This window comes from Onychostoma macrolepis, chromosome 04 (assembly GCF_012432095.1).
Source record: "Onychostoma macrolepis isolate SWU-2019 chromosome 04, ASM1243209v1, whole genome shotgun sequence".
In the NCBI taxonomy this organism is placed as follows: domain Eukaryota; kingdom Metazoa; phylum Chordata; class Actinopteri; order Cypriniformes; family Cyprinidae; genus Onychostoma; species Onychostoma macrolepis.
In genome coordinates, this window is record NC_081158.1 from 21,225,947 (window position 1) to 21,246,480 (window position 20,534).

Here is a 20,534-nt window from a genome sequence, read left to right on the forward strand (position 1 = left end):
TTTTTTCTGCGGTATCGACGTACCTGAAGTGTGCCACAAGTATTATATGGATAACAAAGTTAAATTTGCCCTGAAAATCTTGATGATCCGAAAAAATTATCTGATCCATGACTTAAAAAATGTAATATGTGACCATGGACCACAAAACCAGTCTTAAGTCGCTGGGGTATATTTGTAGCAATAGCCAAAAATACATTGTATGGGTCAAAATTATAGATTTTTCTTTTATGCCAAAAATCATTAGAATATTAAGTAAAGATCGTGTTCCATAAAGATATTTTGTAAATTTCTTACCGTAAATGTATCAAAACTTAATTTTTCATTAGTAATATGCATTGCTAAGAACTTAATTTGGACAACTTTAATGGCAATTTTCTCAATATTTTGATTTTTTTGCACCCTCAGATTGCAGATTTTATCTGATAGTTGTATCTCAGCCAAATATTGTCCGATCCTAACAAACCATACATCAATGGAAAACTTATTTATTCAGCTTTCAGGTGATGTATAAATCTCAATTTTGAAAAATTGACACTTAAGACTTTGTCGTCCAGGGTCACATATGATCAAAACCACGAGTTTTAAATTTTCAAATTTTCTGTATTTTCCTGACAATTAAGCACGTGCCCTCACCAAACTCTCATTATCATAATGCACAAAGGCATTTTGCTAGAATGTTAAGAGTTCTAGTGATACAATAGCATGAACTTTCACTTTTCTCTTTAAAAAATGCTGCAATACAGGATTATCATTTTAAAAGCAGTAGAGATATTACTATGAGTTAGAAATTAATATTTTTATTCAGCAAGGATGCATTAAATTGATCAAAGTGAAGTACAACTTATTTCTTCCCATATTTGTTCTATTATTTAACATATTATGCAATATGCAATCATGTATTTTCTCTGAGTTTGATTGGCTGTATCCTGTGCATGAAACCAATGTCAGACAATCCTTTCATTTGACGACGCTCAATTTCCAGCTGTAATTTGGATTTAATGTCTATTGGCAAAAGCAAAATGAACACTGTAATTTCCAAATGCCACATTACATTCATTATAAATGCTTGGTAAACAAAGGATCCTGGGTTTCTACTGAGCTCAGGCAAAGCCAAGCGAGTCTGAACCAATCGTATCCTATTTGCACGTCTGGAGTTTGGATGCTGTAATTAGTGTTGTGCGATGGAGCCCTCTTCAGGAAAATCACATACTGATTGCTCATTACAGCCTAATGAAAATGTAATCACCCATAAATGAAAAGCATTTCGATATTTTCATCACTGTCCGTGAGCTGACGTGGGTTTTATACTGTAAAGTTATGTCTAATCTTTTGATCAGAAGGTATCAAATATGTCTGTGTGATTAGATCAGTTTTCCAACTGCTAGAGAATTTCACACTCCATAGGCAGTACCATCTTTGGATGTCTAGAAGTCTGATTTCATTATGACATTTAGATTGTGTGAATATTGCACAGTCAGTATCTCGACCACAGCGCATTAAGGCTCTCTCAATTTCTCATTGCATGGATCGGTGCTCTAGTCGCAACAGGGATGTTGGTTATGTAAGCTTTCTTTTTATGTCGTGTAAACTAGTCTGTGCCTTCCATGTCAGTACGGCTCACTCCTGTGATGGGAATATGTGTGTGTTGAAGTGTGTGTTTGTGTATCCGCTGAAAGAGACAGGTTATGAAACAAGCCACAGCAGGCGTTCTCTTCAATATGGATGTTAAGCAGAACCAGACAAAACAAAGTATAATAATCAATCAAAATAATCATACTATACATATATTGCAAAGGCTTAATGGTCCCAAATATTTGGTACAACATTTTCAAACCCATACAAATAATAATGTAATGGCATATGAAAAAACGTATCATTCAAAGGAGCTTATTGTGTATACATTTTTATCTCTGCAGCCTGTACTAATTTTCTGTCTCCTAACTTAATTTGTTGCACTTTTAAGTATTTTTAATGCCACATATGGAATTAGAAGATAAATGCACCATATTTAATTCAGTTTTGTTGCACCTAACATTTAAAAAAATTATGATCCACGCTATAATCTAACAACTTCACATAACACAAACACTGCTATAAAAAAGAAAGCAGATAGTTATTAAAAACCCTGTTTTTCTGCAGTGCAATGTATATTTAGACACAAACTTGTTACGAGGCATTTTGTCAGAACATGTTGCTCTTTTCATTCATTTGATTGACACAGCACAGCAATTGGATTTGAAGTCTGCAGTGCTTAGAAAACAAAGCATCTGGAAAGCGTATTCAGTTCCTGTACCTCAAGCTCAACTGCTCAGCAAGGCGTTAAGTAAATGCTCACGTCTGAATCCCAGATAAACCTCTTTATTAATTATTCATGAAAAACATCAGTATTTCATGAGCATTTGCCCAGTCTCACTCCCATTCATTTAAAAATGTTTTTCGTTGAGCTTCAGTTTGATTAGTTAGGTCTTAACCTTAATGGTCAATGGAAGTGTCCTTTTGAGGCGCATTCAGCTAATAGCAGTCCAAACGGCAAATGCTCCTTAAAAAGGTCTGGAGACAACTGTCTGACAGCTTGCCCCTCGAGACAGGCACTCAATAGCAAGGCCAATAAGGAGCCATGATTGTCTCATCAAGCCTAAATGGTGAAGGGTTTGCAGCATTCGTGGATGAAAGTTTTGAGTTTGTCATCTTGCATCATTACGAACATCACTATCCGACTGGCCACTGCTTGATGCTCTCATTTAATCCAGGTCAAGGCTTTGCAGCTGTGGACAAATAAACTGTCGATTACAGAAGATACTCAAACTGATTGCACCAGTAGGAGATGAAAAAGACCTTACAATATCAAGGTCAGCAGGTTGTCATAGTTCATGTTGATTCACTGTTTTTTAATCTAAAAAACCTAATATTGTGGCTGAAGTCCCCTTTGTAATTTTTCAGGCTAAAGAAAAGTTTTGTTTTCATCAAGGCTTGAGATCAATACCTCATTGAAGTGCTGTCCTGAGGGTTTCCGCTAATGCTGCCCACTGCTGCACTTCTCAGGAAAATAGGGAGTGACAGAGGGTCACCGCTGCTGGGTTCATCTTCCCTTGACCTTTACGTCCCCTTTGGGGATCTGTCTTTTTCACTGGGACAGGATGTAACCCAGGCACAGCAGAGGGCACGAACAAAACAAAGAAAAGTTGCACCATGATGTTTGCAGCCGCCCACCTCTGCCACCCGCAGCTCTCTTCACCAAGCTCTTGAAAGTCATTGCCTCAAATTTGGAACAAAGTGCTTTAAACACAGTGTGTTTAGTACACCACCTTCCTCTCAACTGGAGCACAATTTGAGTAGTGGTGGCCAAATGCTCAAAAACAGAAATTATTTAAAGTGACTATGTAATGAAATGACAACTAGAGGGTACGAGGCAAGAAAAAAAAAAACTAAACAAAAGGAATTTCCTCTTTTGTTTTCCTGAACATGTCAAAAAGTGAGAAAGTGCAGCGGGTGATTGATAGCAGCGATGAAGACAATGTGGGGAAAAAAATGCTCAAGGTTGAAACAATGACCAATGAGGCATTGGCAGAGGAGTTGGAATGATTGATATGGGTGACAAAGTGAAGACCCTAGGCTGCAGCACAGCCGCCAGTCTCCACGCCCAGATGAGGCTTCAGTATTCTGTGTCTACTCCGTCTGCTCGTCTGGGGAAGACAGGAACTCAGCACTGGACCTCTTACAGCTTTAGCAAGACTGGTGAAAATGAGGGGTGAGGACCTGTCTCTCACGTTGTCAGTTCAACTTTTCATTAGATACAGCTGTTTTGTTGTGGGTTTTTATAGAAAGTTGCCTTTAGCCTCAGTTTTACTGGGCCAGGGTTTTAAACAAAACAAAACATGAACATATTTAACAAATTTACAGGTTAACATATTAAACTGACAATATATATATATATTGTCAGTTTAATATGTTAACCTGTAAATTTGTTAAATATGTTAATGTTTTGTTTTGTTTAAAATATTATATATATATATATATATATATATATATATATATATATATATATATATATATATATATATATATATATATATATATATATATATAATTTCTCAAGTATAACATTTAATAAATAGTTAAACCATTTAATACAATTCGAAAACATAGACATGCAGTCTTATCAACTTTGAAGCTGTAAATGTAGGAAAAATTAAGTAAACCAATAAATAAATATATAAATAAATGAATTGATTAAAAATCACAGGCAAATAGAATATACAATAAATAAAATGCTTAAAGGAATAGTTCACCCAAAAATGAAAAAATTGTTTTCATTTGCTCACCCTCATGTCGTTCCAAACCTGTTGAAGTTTCTTTCTAATGATTAACACAAAAGAAGATATTTTGAAGAACCAAACAGTTGTTCTTATTGACTTCCATAGTAAGGAAAGAAATACTATGGAACTCAATGGGGACCAGCAACTGTTTGATTACCAGCATTCTTCAAAATATATTCTTTTATGTTCAACATAAAAAACTCATACAGGTTTGGAAAGATATGAGGGTGATTAAATGATGACAAAATTTTCATTTTTGGGTGAACTGTCCCTTATTAAAAGTACATATTAAAAGTATAAAATATTAAAAGTATAAAAAATATCACATTTAATAAATAGTAACATAACACATTTTTAGGAAACCATTTACTATGAATTCTGAATATATAACTTCAGCCTTATACAATCAGAAAAGGTAAATGTAGGGAAAAATATATAAAAATGTTAAAAAGCAGAGAAAATACATTAATAATAAATAGAATGCTTAAAATATGAAAACTATATAAAAAACTAAAATAATAAAATGTAATAAATAAATGTTAAAAAGTAACACAAAATATACAAGTGTAGCCTTATCCGTAAATAAACCGTAAATGTGGAAATAATGCAGATGCAGTATATCAACAGAATATAATAACCCTTTCTAAAGTTGCAATGTTACCTGCAAGTTTTTGTTTGCATTATTCAAAGCACCCTGCAATTATATGCCAGTGAGTGACAGGAGAAAGCAAGAAAAATGCTTTTGTATTATGCTGTACATTGTCTTGTTTTTTTTTTGTTTTTTTTTCTGTCCTGTCTCTCTCACACATGCTCTCTCTCATTACCAGCACTACCCATGCCCTACTGTTTCTGTAGTGAGCTATTTGAACTGGTAACTCCCCAAGGTCGACCAACATCTCCACCAGCAGCGACAGCCACAGCCCCTGCTGACAGCCAGTCACATTTATATTTAGCCAGAGAGGAAGAGGAGGAGGAAGAGGTGCCAACTGAATAAGCCTGCTTCCCCTCTGTGCAGGAGATGCATCCTGTAAGATCCGCCTGCCTGCGTCTCTCACTTTCACTCTGTCTCTCTCTGACCCAGAAAAACAGCCCCGGCACGACAGAGAAATGCAGGAGTGCAGACACACCTAAATATAAATAACTTTGTGCCACTTACATGTCTAATGACGGGTCGAAGCCTGAAAACGTTAGAGTTTAGAGTCGGTTTGGAATGCCTGCAGTGAATTTTCTGGCGTTATATTCACTTTTGAAGAGTTACAATGCCAGGGGTTGGTTTTTTATTATATAAAACCATCACAAAATATTTTGATATTAAGATAACTAACAATTTTTATGGAAACTTCAGAATTCACAGCCAGCGGTGGTCAAGCAGGCTTTGGAACACTTTTGAAACAAGCTGGCCCACTTTTATTCTTGAATTGACAGGCTATTTTGAACATCGACAGCATCTGATCCGCTTTGCTCCTTATTCCGGCCACCTGATTGGAGCTTGTGATTTTGGCAGGTGCTTTCCATTTCTGCAAGCAATAAGCATCAGGCGGTCATAGAATGGAAAAATAATTTCTTCTTGCCGGCAATACTGCTAATTAACTAGTTTGGACCTACCCTAAACCTGCTAGAACACCTGTAAACCAGCATCCATCAGAAGCTGGTTTTAGCTGGATTAGCTGGAAAAGGATTTATTTGTTAAAATGATAATAAAGCTTCTTCTCTTTTCAAATTTTAGACAGAGAAAAATAACCGAAGAGCACAAGATGAAAAATTTAGAGAGTCATTTCTCAAGCACCGCCCAGGGAATAAATAATCAACTTGATTTGGTCCAATGCGGCCAGTCACGCTCCATTGTAATTTGAGGGGCTGTTAGGATTAGTTTAAAGTGTGAAATTAATAAAGGGCAAACTGAATGTGATAGAAAGGTGGGAAGAATTGAGATGAAACAGAAGGGAAGGGACAGACGAGAGGCCTAACAGAGGATGAGAGGTGTGTGTGTGTTGTGGGGACAGACTGGAGGGCAGTGGGAGGTTTGGCACAAGGACAGAGATTACAGCAGCGTACTTGGGGGAGGTCCGAAAGGAGGATGCTATGACCTTTCCCTGCTCACAACACAGCCAGTACCAGATTCACAGAGAGGAAGACTTGATAGTTTAGAGTCAGAAGTGCTGGTCTCATGGGTGGTCAGCCCACGCTAGATTAGTGGGACATTTATACAGGATGACAGGATGGATCAGCCATCCTTTGAGCATGTGCAGTATGTATACTGTGCACAGAATGCAAGTCATCTGTATGCATGGAATGCCCAGATGAGCTACTACATATACTAAAGTGTGTAGTATTTAATTAGAGTTGATTGTGTGGAATACTATTTCAGGGTTGAGTCATTCAGAAATTAAGAATGCCTTTTAAAATTCCAATTAAATTCCTTAATTTAAATACAGACAGACAGACAGACAGACAGACAGACAGACAGACAGACAGACAGACAGACAGACAGACAGATAGATAGATAGATAGATGGATAGACTATATCAATTTCACCAAGTTGAACATAGTAACAAAGCAAGTGCAACAATGTAGTGCACTACTTTTTTAAATATATAATGTGTACTCATAAAACTGGTGATATGACCAGTTTTTGATACCACAGAAATGTCATAATTTGTGTCACCAGAGTCAATATCAAAAAAATACATAAATAAAAAACAACAAAAAAACCTAAAGCTCACTGAAGACAAGTAAACAGTCATCTTATTCTTAAAAAATAATAAGAAACTAATTACAAGCAAAAGGACAAAAAAAAAAAAAATACAGTAGAACAAAAAGAAATGCTACATACAGTGGGGGAAAAAAAATTATTTAATCCCCTGCTGATTTTGTATATTTGCGCACTGACAAAGAAATGATCAGTCTATAATTTTAATGGTAGGTTTATTTGAACAGCGAGAGACAGAATAACAACAAAAAATCCAGAAAAACGCATTTAAAAAAAGTTATTTTAATGAGTGAAATAAGTATTTGATCCCTATCAATCATCAAGATTTCTGGCTCTCAGGTGTCTTTTATACAGATAAGGAGCTGAGAACTGAATCTCAGTTTGTCCTGTCCACTGAAGCAATCAATCATTCAATCAGATTCTAAACTCTCCACCATGGCCAACACCAAACAGCTGTCCAAGGATGTCAGGGACAAGATTGTAGACCTACACAAGGCTGGAATGGGCTACAAAATCATCGCCAAGCAGCTTGGTGAGAAGGTGACAACAGTTGGTGCGATTATTCGCAAACAGAAGAAACACAAAATAACTGTCAATCTCCCTCGGTCTGGGGCTCCATGCAAGATCTCACCTCGTGGAGTTTCAATGATCATGAGAACAGTGAGGAATCAGCCCAGAACTACACGGGAGGGTCTTGTCAATGATCTCAAGGCAGCTAGGACCATAGTCACCAAGAAAACAATTGATAACATACTACGCCGTGAAGGACGCCCGCAAGGTCCCCCTGCTCAAGAAAGTACATGTGCAGCCCGTCTGAAGTTTGCCAATGATTCAGAGGAGAACTGGGGGAAAGTGCTGTGGTCAGATGAGACCAAAATCCAGCTCTTTGGCATAAACTCAACTCGCCGTGTTTGGAGGAGGAGGAATGCTGACTATGACCCCAAGAACACCATCCCCACCGTCAAACATGGAGGTGGAAACATTATGCTTTGGGGGTGTTCTCCTGCTAAGGGGACAGGACAACCGCACCGCATCAAAGGGACGATGGACAGGACCATGTACCGTCAGGGCCAGGGCATTGAAAATGGGTCGTAGATGGGTATTCCAGCATGACAATGACCCAAAACACAAGGCCAAGGCAACAAAGGAGTGGCTCAAGAAGCACATTAAGGTCCTGGAGTGGCCTAGCCAGTCTCCAGAACCTTAATACCATAGACAATCTGTGGAGGGAGCTGAAGGTTCGAGGATCTGCAAAGAGGAGTGGGACAAAATCCCTCCTGAGATGTGTGCAAACCTGGTGGCCAACTACAAGAAACGTCTGACCTCTGTGATTGCCACCAAGTACTAAGTCATGTTTTGCGAAGGGGTCAAATACTTATTTGACTCATTAAAATGCAAATTTATAACTTTTTTTGAAATGCATTTTTCGTGATTTTTTTTGTTATTCTGTCTCTCACTGTTCAAATAAACCTACCATTATAGACTGATCATTTCTTTGTCAGTGGGCAAACGTACAAAATCAGCAGGGGATCAAATATTTTTTTCCCCCACTGTACACTGTATGAAATAATCAAAAGTATAAAAACACTGCATATTCATCACTGTGTAAATTAAATATATGTCTTCTTATTAAAGTTGCAAACGTGATTTAGTCAAGAGCAGTGAGAGATTTTCTCTCTTATGTTGTTTGATTAACATGAATGACAGAGAGCAGGGATATTAGACTGCTGTCACTTTAAGAGCTGCCCAATATAATTTTACACATGTGTTTTCTGAGTAGTGAATACATTATTGGATCCAGAGCATTTCACTTTCTGTAACTTTCACCCGAAATAGTGTTTGATTTGGGTAAATCAGGACGCTACTGCATATGTCCAAGCATATGCAAGTAGATATTTGAGGAATCAGTGACATGCTATACAATGTGTACTACTGAAGGTATCGCATTACATACACAATGTGGCATGCATTTCTTGCTAAAGGAAGTGGTTTGAGAAAAAGCATCAGCATAAAAGCACTGTATGTCTTGCACCTGTGCTACATTTGTCCAAAAATGTCTTAGGTGTATTTTGTAACAGCTTATAATGACATCATTCTTTTAATTAAGTTTTCTGGAGTTTGCCTCAAAACTCCAAAGTGTTGTATCTACCAGGGGAAATCAAACAGACAGCAGTGTGTTCATAGCAGTTTCACAGAGGATGAGCATATGGGCTTGTGTCTGTGTTAACGTGTGCGCCTGTACACTGGCCACTTTCTCCCTCACCTTCCCAGAGCAGTGTGTGTCATTTCCTGTTTATGTCACCACAGAGAACAGAAAAGGGCAGATCCGAACATGACCCGGAGCACATTTAGTGTTACAAGCACTTTTCTGCGCCACGGACACATGATATACCTCTAAAACGTCAAGTACGAGGCCTGCATTCTTTAAAGCGTCTTAAAATTCAAAACCACGGTCCCAGAGATACATGCAAGGTGCTCTGCTTTGTGCCTGCCAAGAACAGGGCCTTCTTTCAGACGCAAACCAGTCACCTTGCTGTAATGGGCCATTATAGCATTGCACAACTACAGTACACTGAATCATCAGTGGAGATGTTGTTAGGGTCCAGGCAATATTGTTAATTTACTCAGCATGCTTATTTGGGTATCACAGTGCAATTGTTCAGGGCAGGTGGGGATGCCACCTCACCTTGCTAAGATGCAAATGGACAGTCCTGAACACCTGTAGTCGGTCAGATGGTGTTTCCAGCGATTGTGTCCTCTGAGAGTGAACAGAAGGCATGATGAAGCAGTCAGGAAAGATGTGTTAGCCTTGATGAGCATATGAACAACAGCCTTTTTAGCTGGATAACATATCTCTGAATGATTGATTCTGATCAGCTGATTGTGGCATTCAGTGGTCAGATATTTCTGTATAATGACTGCTAACCTGGATATTTCACTTTTGACCATGGCAACATACCTGTGGCTACATAAATCTCTTTCATTTCACTCTGTATCCTCTTAAGTTTGAATTTGAATCAAGCTAATTGGCCCCATCTTGTGACTCAAAACAGTTACTATGACTACTAACTGCAATAAACAATGGTCTTTAGTCCTCGACTAAATCAACAAAAAGAAAGCATTTCTCAGAACAACAACAACTGTTAAAAGCTACACAGAGCTGGATGAAAGAACTTAAAGTCAGCATGAAAGGAAAATTCACATACATCCATTTTGTAAATGCACAATTCATCCATGTATGTTTTGTTTGTTTGCTTGTTTCTTTATTATTATTTATTTAATTTTTTTAATGTTTAATCAAAATGTCAAAATTTGATCTAGTGAAAACAACTTCTCTCTGGTGATTTATGCCACACCTCTTCAATCATTTAATCCACTTCAACCTGCAAGCTTTCATCTAGAGCAGCACGATTCGTTAAAAGATCGTGATCTCGATTCAAATACCCACACGATCTTACTTATAAATGACAATATAGCTCTGTGCCTGTTAAACCTTTGACAAAGTCATATCGGAACATTCAAATCTGTGTTAGCGCTGCCGCTTTTTCACGAGTCTACTTTTGGGGCTTAACAGCTATAAATCTTGCTAAATCCACAATGAATCGCTTTCTTTGTAAAACTAGCTGAAAATAAATGTGCCAACTCCAGTTCTGGTTTCACAAGCTAATCCTGATATGAGTATTTTTCCTATTCAAATAAAACCTTGCAGTAGGCTTGAAAAACTCACTGGAAAACAACATAGAAGCTAGATTCTCCCATATGATCTAAAGCAAGATTTGCAGTTTTCTTGAGCAGATGAAGGTAAGGCAATGATTTTAAAGCAAGTCCAACCAGGTTCAATGAATCACAGAAACTAACATGAGGCACCAGCTCCAATTCCAAGCATCTTGGATTGATTTCTTTCAGAAATCTACAAATAGATTCCTATGCCACAAATAGTCTCCTATGGAAGCAGTCAGACATTAATACTTCCCCATTAGATATCCCCAAATTGGGCCTGGTTTTATTTGTCAATATCTTCCTCCCTTTCATAAAAAAACGGAGCTTCTTTTGTACTGAGAGGTGCAGGGAGAAACACTTGGTACATCGGCATTCATCAGGACCTATTAGCCAAAGGTCGGCAGATTCCACAGAAGAATGAGTGGCTTCATTGGAAACACTAGGAGATATTAGCCACCCTAATGTTGTTCTGTTCTGCATTTGGTGTGTGTCTGCTTGTTGACTGAGACTGTGCTTTAGAACAAAGAGACGGTAATGGGTTTTGGCAAAAAACACACACAAACACACAAACCCATAAATGCACACAAATATACAACCAGATTAAATGCCTGGTTTCCTTTTCATCTTTGTAGGTATTTACTATTTATTTGGCTTGAGTTGATTTGCACTGTCATTGTCTGAATTTCATTTCTTTATGTATATACAAACCAGAGGGATATTTAACTGAGAATGTCATCACTGAAATTTTAATGTAGAAATTTAGACAGTATTGAAATACAATGTAATTAATTATTATTGTTATTATTATTATTATTACATTATTGTTTTCCGTGATCAGACTTGGAAAGCACAATTTTACTGAGTGCAACCTATAATTTTTTCATTAAGAGAGATGTCATCCCATTTTAAGCTCAAAGGTTGTATGCCAATATCATGAGCCGTTTAAACAACTTAATTAATCCTTTAATTTCCTTTCATCATATGCCAGTGGATTAGTTTGTGGGAGGCATTTGACATTAATCCTAAATACATCTAATGTTTTAATAAATGTGAAGGAAATAGAGGTTGGTGTGGTACCAATCAGTTATGAAATCCATCCATAATTGGTGTCAATGTCCTCAAGACCATTCAGAAGCAGATATAAAATCCTATGGCACCTCATAGTATAAACTGTAGCTGGACCTCTCAGAGGGCATGTAATTCACAAGATCCAAAGGTGGCTATTTTGCACCAAAATCAATAATGTCTTAAAGAGGGATCTGTACTTGATATACTTTGAAGCACTTACAATACCTTACCCAGCAAAGACATAAAAATGAGAGAACAAAAATGAGATAGAGAACAGAATGTACCAAACAGGAACATTTACATTGGTTCTTTCCTCTTGCGTCCTGATATGGTGCACGGTATGTCCAAAGTATAAAAGATTGGTTTGTTTAGGATCAAGAAGACAGTCCTGCAAATCATGAAGAACTTAAATCTCTCCTGTCCATGAGCTCATCACATACTGGAGCACATCATCCCCATAAACAACACACCAGTCCTTAAACAAATCATCAATTAGAAGCCTTCCCGGAGCCATTCAGAGCACATAAAACTGCTCATCAAACCATCTGCTGGACAATTTATCATCACACAGTTCCATTAATTCACTTCTTTCTGCATCAACCCTAACTGCCCAGGGATCAACAATAAGGATGGTCCGATGGATCTAGGCCAGTTGAAAGTAGCCAGTTATCAATATTTCATTGACAATTTGAGAAGCAAAAACACACAATCCGTTGAGGCTCCCATAACAAAATGAATAAAGCATTCCAACAATGTAATGCATTTATTTTTACAGCTTAAGTGAAAGATAATTGTACAATTGGATCACAATTGAATTGGTTTGTGGTGTGCCACATTTAATTATGTACTGAAATAATATTTGAGTTATTCAGCGTCTCAAATTAAAATGGGCACTTAAATGCAATATTGAATGGAACATGAGCATTGTAATGAAAAAGATTATTAAAAGTATGTTTGCTAAATTTTGTTTCTTTCAGAAGGCAGCTTGGGGCGATGTGATTTTTGTACTTCAAAGTGAAACTTTTTGAAGTTTAACACAAAGTACCGATTGGAATTTGATATTAGCAGGATATTTTACACAGTTTTTTTGGGGGCATGAGAGGTCCTGTGATCTGTGAGCACTGTTAGTGCACTCAGACTTGTCTGAAAGAAGATGAAAGGCCAACATGGGACTCTCAGTGGCTTCTCTGACATTGTCTCATCAATAGAAAATAGAAACAAAAACATGCTTTTAACTACAACTCATCACAAAATAATAGAGGATTGTCCACTGCTAATGCACTTTCTACCATCTTTTCCAATTTGGCAGCACTTGTCTTTGTCAATTTTTTAACAGGACACATTCCATTTTAACAGTCTATCTTTGTTCCTCTTTGCTGTGCAGACTAAATAGAGGCCCGAAGAGGGACAATTTGACAACAGCATCTGGGTGGTCAAAAGGGGTCAAGGTTTGGCTTGTTAGCACGGTCCACCATCTGGTTGCAAAAAGCATCTTTCTCTACTGATAGCCATTCAAAATCAAGCAACCTATATATTGCTGTAGAACTTGACAGGTTGTCCACAGTAACGTGGTGCCATCAGACAGTCAGTGTTGTCATAATTTCATTAATCAAATGGCATTTACGGTGATTGGCTCATAAATAAATAAATAAATACCTGTCTGCAGAATTGAGCACCCATGAGGAAAGACGACAGTTTTCAAACTGCAAACTTCAGAAGAGTCCTGTGCCAGCTGAGCAACAACCATTGAGATAAATAGCAAGGTTAACAGATAGCATTCTCCACGTATTCAAGACACTTAAGAAAGTGAATGCAAAGGCTGGTTTTCTTTCATGTTCAGAGGAGACTCATTACTGGGACTTAAATGACAACCTGCCCTGAAAATAGGAAGTCCAGGGTGTTCTGTGAAGACTGGGGTAAGTCATTAAGGTGACTGGCGGTGAAGCCACAGTATTAAAAGAAACCTCAGTCTATTACACTATCAGGGGTTACTACAACTCTGGCACGTTGCCATTACTGAGGAATTATGAATTATTTATGCAGCACGCATTCAAATCAGGAGGGCTAAAGGTGCAAAGTGCCATTAAATGGCTGTGATTTCATATTTTAGGATTTAATGAATACATTGCAGACTTGTTCTCTCACCTGAAGGCTAGCTGCCGACTCAAGGCAAGGACATAATTTTACGGCATGTTAAAGGTACACAATCGCCTCGCCTCAAACGCTGTCCAAAACCAATGCCCTGTCCGCATTTCACGGCATATCGCCGTATTTCTCTGTTCACGCCATTGTTCGCCTTTTTTGAACGAGCACGTTCAGGCCAATGTGACTGCTCTCTGGCAGCTCACCAACAACAACTGTTATGCAAATTTACCTCTGTGTTTTATTTGGGAGAACAAAGAGATTTTGGGTGGACAGTTTCAGCTTTGGTCTCTGTTCACTTCAGGGCTTTCAGATTTGTAGGTTTAATTAATTTTCAAAGGCAAGCCTGCGGTTTATTACAATGTGCAAATGATTCTCAGTGGCAGAGCAAAGCACGCTAATCTGCATGTAGCGCGTTGTGAAAGGTCATTCCCTCCAGCTCAACGGACAAAGCTCACTCCAAATTGATAAGCCTGACACAGGGGATATGCACAAACACACTCAGACAATACAAAAATATGGACACCTATTGATGCCCTGTGCCACAATCTATTAGTCAAGAATTCAATGATTTGCCCAGTGGCGTCTGTGAAGTTATGCAGAATGATAAAGTGCAAAAAATATCTGTTTTTGGCACTGCATAAAAAGCACATTTGGGTGCTGTTAATTCCCGCACACAGTTTAATTCCAAACCTTTATGAGCTGCCTACAGTCAATCTGCTGGTATCTTAAGTAACAACTTCAACCTTACTTTATCTGGTATGCACTTATATTAAAATTCTGTCTGAAGCAGATAATATGAATATTAACACTACAAGTGAATTTGGGTATCACAAAATAATACTGTATAGTATGAAAAAAAAAGACCAACACCAGATAATTCTGTAATAGGCCTATTCTATAGCAAATTTGGTAACACCTTATTTTAAGGTGTCCTTGTTACACATATTACATGTACTTACTATTAAATTATGCATTTTACATGCAAGTAACCCTAAGGCAAATCCTAACCCTAACCATAAAGTAAGTACATGTAGTTAGTTAATTAATATTACTCAGTACTTAAATGTATAATTACACTGTACACTTGTTCCAATACAGCAAATATAGCAGCATAACCTTTATCCTTTGTGGATAATGCGATCCCAGAATGCACTGCAACAAGCTCACCAATTTCCATGCTATTTTGATTCCTACCTGGAGCATTTCAGACTTTATGGTTTCATTTCAGTTGGAAGATGTAGGCAGTGGGGCAGCTCACAAGATTAAGAACAGAGCCGGTGTTTAATATCAATTACAAAAACCTCCTAAAGCTGATTGCTGGATTTGCTGGCAAGTCATTGTTTTAGAACGCAAGAGGCTTTATGAACCCATCAGCCATGACATTGGCTGCATAAATATGCACATCCTGCCTTTAGACATGAGGAAGTGAAGGGAGCGGAAAAAAGGTCCCTGAGGTATCACTTTATACACACACACAGTCACATTTGTTGACTCCATGTCTCTTTGATGTAAATTCTGACATTTCTGGCAGCTCTGTATTCTGTGAGTGATGGCACTGCCTTTTACTGAGGTCAAAAATAGTGGAAAAATATAGCTCACTCGAAGTGCAATCACAATGCTATGGTGAATACTGGGCATGAGTGGTTTCCTTTCCTTTTGAACCTTATCACATTTAAATTCGCCTCTCTCGATTTTAGCTTCTATGTGACTGCTTATTAGAATACGGCAATCACAATGTGGCAAGGATCAAAGAGATGCAAAAATCTCAGAAGTTGTTAGAATAAAACCAGAATTTACATCCATCAGGCACTTCATTTAAATGGAAGAACGGGACGAGCAACACCACAAAACTCCGCCATCTATGGTCAAATCCCATTAAGTCAAGTAAAGTCCAAATAGCTAGAGATGCTTTGAACGGCTGCCGGCATTAAAAAAGGATGATGGTGTGAAACAGAGAGCTTTTCCTTGCTTAGAGGATGAAACGCTGAAAGAGCCATTATTGACTGAACAGTCATCAAGTTGCTCCACAGTTTACTGCCTCTCTCTTTGTGTCAGTGACATAAGAGACAGATAGCCGGCAATACAAGAGCAGGCGAGTGGTTTGACATCTGCTCTAATGGAACTGTCTACCCCCGGGCACTCACTTTAGCACAGTCAAGGAGGACTATGGAAGTCTGAACAAAACAAAAACTCAGTAGTAAATCTAATTGAGTGTTACTGATCCAGTATTGCACTGCAATTCTGGAGTTTAAGATTTTTAGATGACCTGTTAGCATGCAGTGACCATACTGTATGACCTAAAGTCTATTAAAATTGCCCCATGACATTCAACACTGCTGATGTCACGATATGGTTTCCCAGTTTTTTTTCACCCCCGAGCGGTTTGTATCTCAAAGCACAAAGAACACGTGTATACTGACAGCTTGTTGGAACAGGTGTGTCTGTGTTTGATCTATGCATATGCTGGCGTGTGGGCCGTTTGCACGACTGTTTTGACATGACCACAACGAGGGTTATGATGATTCACGCAGAAAAAAACGGCACAGATGCAAACGCACAAAAATAAACATATGCTCATGCTATCAGATTATCTGATTAGAAAATGACACCATAATAATACTGTTGCTATTGAAAAATAGTGGGGGTTTTTCTTTTGTGTAATTTTTAAATCTAAATTTTAGTCATTCATTTTATATTTATACCTATTTTCCCTCTCACTGGTTTGTAACATGATCTGGCTGTCTATTTCAAAGGGAGCTGTCCACAAGGCAGGTGCTGAATTTCACTGCTTGAGTTTGACCTCTATGACAGTAATACTATAGATCTACAGACAGCTGTCAGAGTTTCTTAAGTAGCAGTAGAGCTCAGCATTAGGAGTGATGTTAAGCTCTCTATATGTCTTTATGGTCACGCATAAACACAAATTTCTGCAAAAACATTATTTCTGCATTCATAAATTCTTCACCCCACTGAATACCCACAAAGAGAGTATAACTCCTTATTCAACCTTGATATGATGTCTTGTTATCCTGCGACCCACTAGAAGCCAAAATAATTAAAAGCAACTAAAGTAGTCTACATTGTGTGTGGCATTTTTGGCTTTTTTTTATTTCAGAGAGAGGATTGGGAAATTACAAAAACCCAGACTTGAAATCTTTTTACCCACATGAGCACGTCAAAAACCAACCACTAAGCCCCAGACCCAAAAAGGAACTATCAAAATGCTTAATTTCTGGCGAATTTATAGTACAACTAGATCATTTAATTTACAGATAATGATAAAATGTTGACTGAATGTGCACACAGACTAATTAGAATCAGACTAATTAATCAGTTGAAATAATTAAAAAAGATATAGTCACTCTTGTGTATTTATTTACAGAAAAAAAAAAAAAAAAAAAAGAGTAAACAAAGAAATGTCCAGATGTTGCACATTGGCTTTGGGGCCACAAACTGCCACCCCTTCATACACAGCCTGACCTGCACAGATCTGCTATGAGTCAGGGAATTTTAGAGGGTATGAATAAGATGATGGTGTAACTAGCACTATCTTGTCACCACTGAGTGTTCATTACCCCCAGACTGACGTCAAACCTCCATGATTAAGAACAGACACCTCCTAGTGCCACCTCCACCCCTGACACCATTTACACGGCACCTTCTGACACTGTCAGCATGACACACAGCACTACTGCTGAGACTAAATGTGGGGGAAAAAAGTGATTTGTTATAGGACATAACTTGCACCCAAGTCATAGTTGAGGCTTTATTGTATGTCTGGGAAGGACTCTGCAGCAACAGACTTTGATTTGGCTTAATGCTGTTCTTAAATCAAGCTCTTTATTGCCATTTTAATAAAGATACTTTGTACTCCATGATTTTGTTAATATTAAATATTATGAAATAGTTGTATTATTATTATTATTATTATTATTATTATATGGCTCGTTAGATTAGAAATTAGATTAAAAATCCAATGGATGAAATGGATTAAAAATCCATTTTAGAACAATACATTTGTATTATTTTTAAAACTACAGCAACATGAAATTATAATTCCAAACATTTTTCCCCCCCAGATGACTCCACCTGTCTCAAGCCACAGCTCCAGGCTTAGAGACATTCGCTGCATGGATGGCAGTTACCAAACGTTTGTCTCCACTCTGTCCCCGGGCTCAGATATAACAGCAGCTGGAACAAACACACTTTATCAAATAAACGTCAAAGGATGTTTGCCGAAGCAGTCTGGCATTACCCACGATACTATTGCAACCAACGGCAACAAGAAGAGACGATAAATGAGTGGAACAATGTCTCCGGTCTGACAACATCCCCTCCCTTGGCTCATCCATTTGTTTTGTGGGTGTCCCTGTAAATTAGATGAAAGACAAAGGCTGCATAACATGCCGATGGCTATGTGCAAGCAGGGCCTACATAAGGATCAGAGCGAGGCATTTTGAAGTAAAACTGATTATACGACAACTGAAGGCAGTGGGATACAGAGAAATGGAGACAGGAAGGAGAGCGAGACAGATGCATAGAGAGCCAACACAGTGAGAGGGAGGTCAAACCTGAGCCCCACTGTCATACTGAGGAAGAGAGGAGGAGATGAAGCACGAAATGATGAGAGACTGCTCATACTCTGAGCTCTTGCTGTGAGTACTGCTGCTCGCAGTCCACACGATGCATATTAAATCACAAATTTGACCGTACTTCCTCCACCTTGCAAGCTTTAATCTTATTGGCTGATGGAAAATAGATGAGGTTTTCATCTATACGACCTTACACGACACGGAGTTACACGACCTTTTTTTGAATCGTTATAATTCCCTTTTGTTCACCAAGGCTTTGATCAAAAATACAATAAAAATGAATATCTAAACTAATATCTAACCTATTTTAATACATTTTAAAATGTAAATTATTCTTGTCATGGCAAAGAATTCTCAGCTGCCATTACTCCAGTCTTCAGTGTCACATGATCCTTCAGAAATCATTCTAGTATGCAGATTTTGTGCTCAAGAAATATTTATTATCATTGTCAATGTTGAAAATGGTTGTGCTGCTAAAATTTTTGTAATACATTTTGTAAAACATTTATTTGAAAGTGAAATAATTTGCAACAAATATATTTACTGTCACTTTAGATCAAAATGTATAAAAGCATTTTTAACATTTTTTCATTAAAAAAACAAAACATAAAAGACCAAAAGTGTTTGACCAGCAGTGTATATGCACTTTTTCTTTTAGGCAGTATTTTTTGGTATTTCCTGTACACTCATTTCAAGAGACTGCAGCAGAATTATTTAAAGTCTGTTACCGTGGTACAGCCTGTACTGTGATGTAAAAATCTAAAAATGTATCTGAAATCTATTTCAGATGAACCAGACCTAAACGTCACAAATCAACTTGTACTTTACATGTTTATCAGACAATCTCTTTCTTAGAAGGCCAGAATATGCTCCAGTACAGACCATACTTTATGCCACAGTCAAAAGTCTGGCTACAAAATACTATATGAAGGCTGACTTACTGAAACCGGTGGGGGTTGTTTTGTCAATAATGCTGCACGCATCTATGCTCGACATGCAGAAGGTTGTACAGCACCTTATGTTACACCACCAGATTTTAGAAAACCTTTGATATCCCAAAAAAAAAAAAAAAAAAAAAAACACACATATGCAGCTGCCCAACCTGAGGCAATTTGGAGTCAGTGGGCAAAGTTGAAATCCACTGGATCAGAGAGAGAGAATGGGCTGGACACTTGGTTTAGAGATGGGAATGGTGAAATATTGATCACAGCAGCCCCACCAAACAAATATACCATCAAGACTCTATCTCTGAATTAACAAAGGTTATAGGTTTTATTTTTTTATGATCAACCATCTGTATAAGGCATATTTCCTCTGCATCTCAGCTTTAAATTGCCCAGAAAACCCATTTAAAGCTACAAATACCACCTGCTTAACACAGATTTCCCTCAGCCCCTCAGAACACAGCACATGTGTGCCAAGTCGCCTGACTGTTGGGTGCCAACCTGTGTGTCATGAGAGAGGAGAGTTTCAGTTGTCAGGTAGGAGCAGTATCTAGTGGCAGTAGTCCTTCACTGCAGCATCCTGCCTACATTGAGTCTTTCCAGTAATTGATTAACTGAAGGAGGAGCATTCTGTATACTAAACATTAGGGAAAAAAGTACAAGAATGGTTATTTACACTAGTAAATATAACTTCTCTAAGGTAATAATATGCACCTCTTATAAGGTACAAAGTTGTCCCATTAAGGGTACTGCCCCAGTGACAAACTGTTGCACCCCAAAAGGTATTATTTTTGCATATATTTTCTTACAGTGAAGATAATAACCTCATCATGGACAGGTCAAGGTGATTCATTTTAATGCATCTAAATGTTTAGTCTTATATATTTCTTCTCAGTTTCATTATAGGAACAGATCCTGCCTCTGTAAATTACACTGTGCATGTGAACAACGTCCTATTCTGTATTCAACTGAGATCAGCTGTATTTTTGAAAGCATTATGCTATATGTGTTTACGTGTGGGCATGTGTGTACAACGGCA

The 20,534-nt window shown here is 37.9% G+C and overlaps 1 protein-coding gene across 9 annotated transcripts in view; it reads right to left on the minus strand.

The window, feature by feature from the left end:
• Positions 1-20,534, minus strand: part of syt1a (synaptotagmin Ia) — a 223,931-nt gene that overhangs the window by 166,782 nt on the left and 36,615 nt on the right. The gene's annotated exons all lie outside the window — the stretch shown is intronic.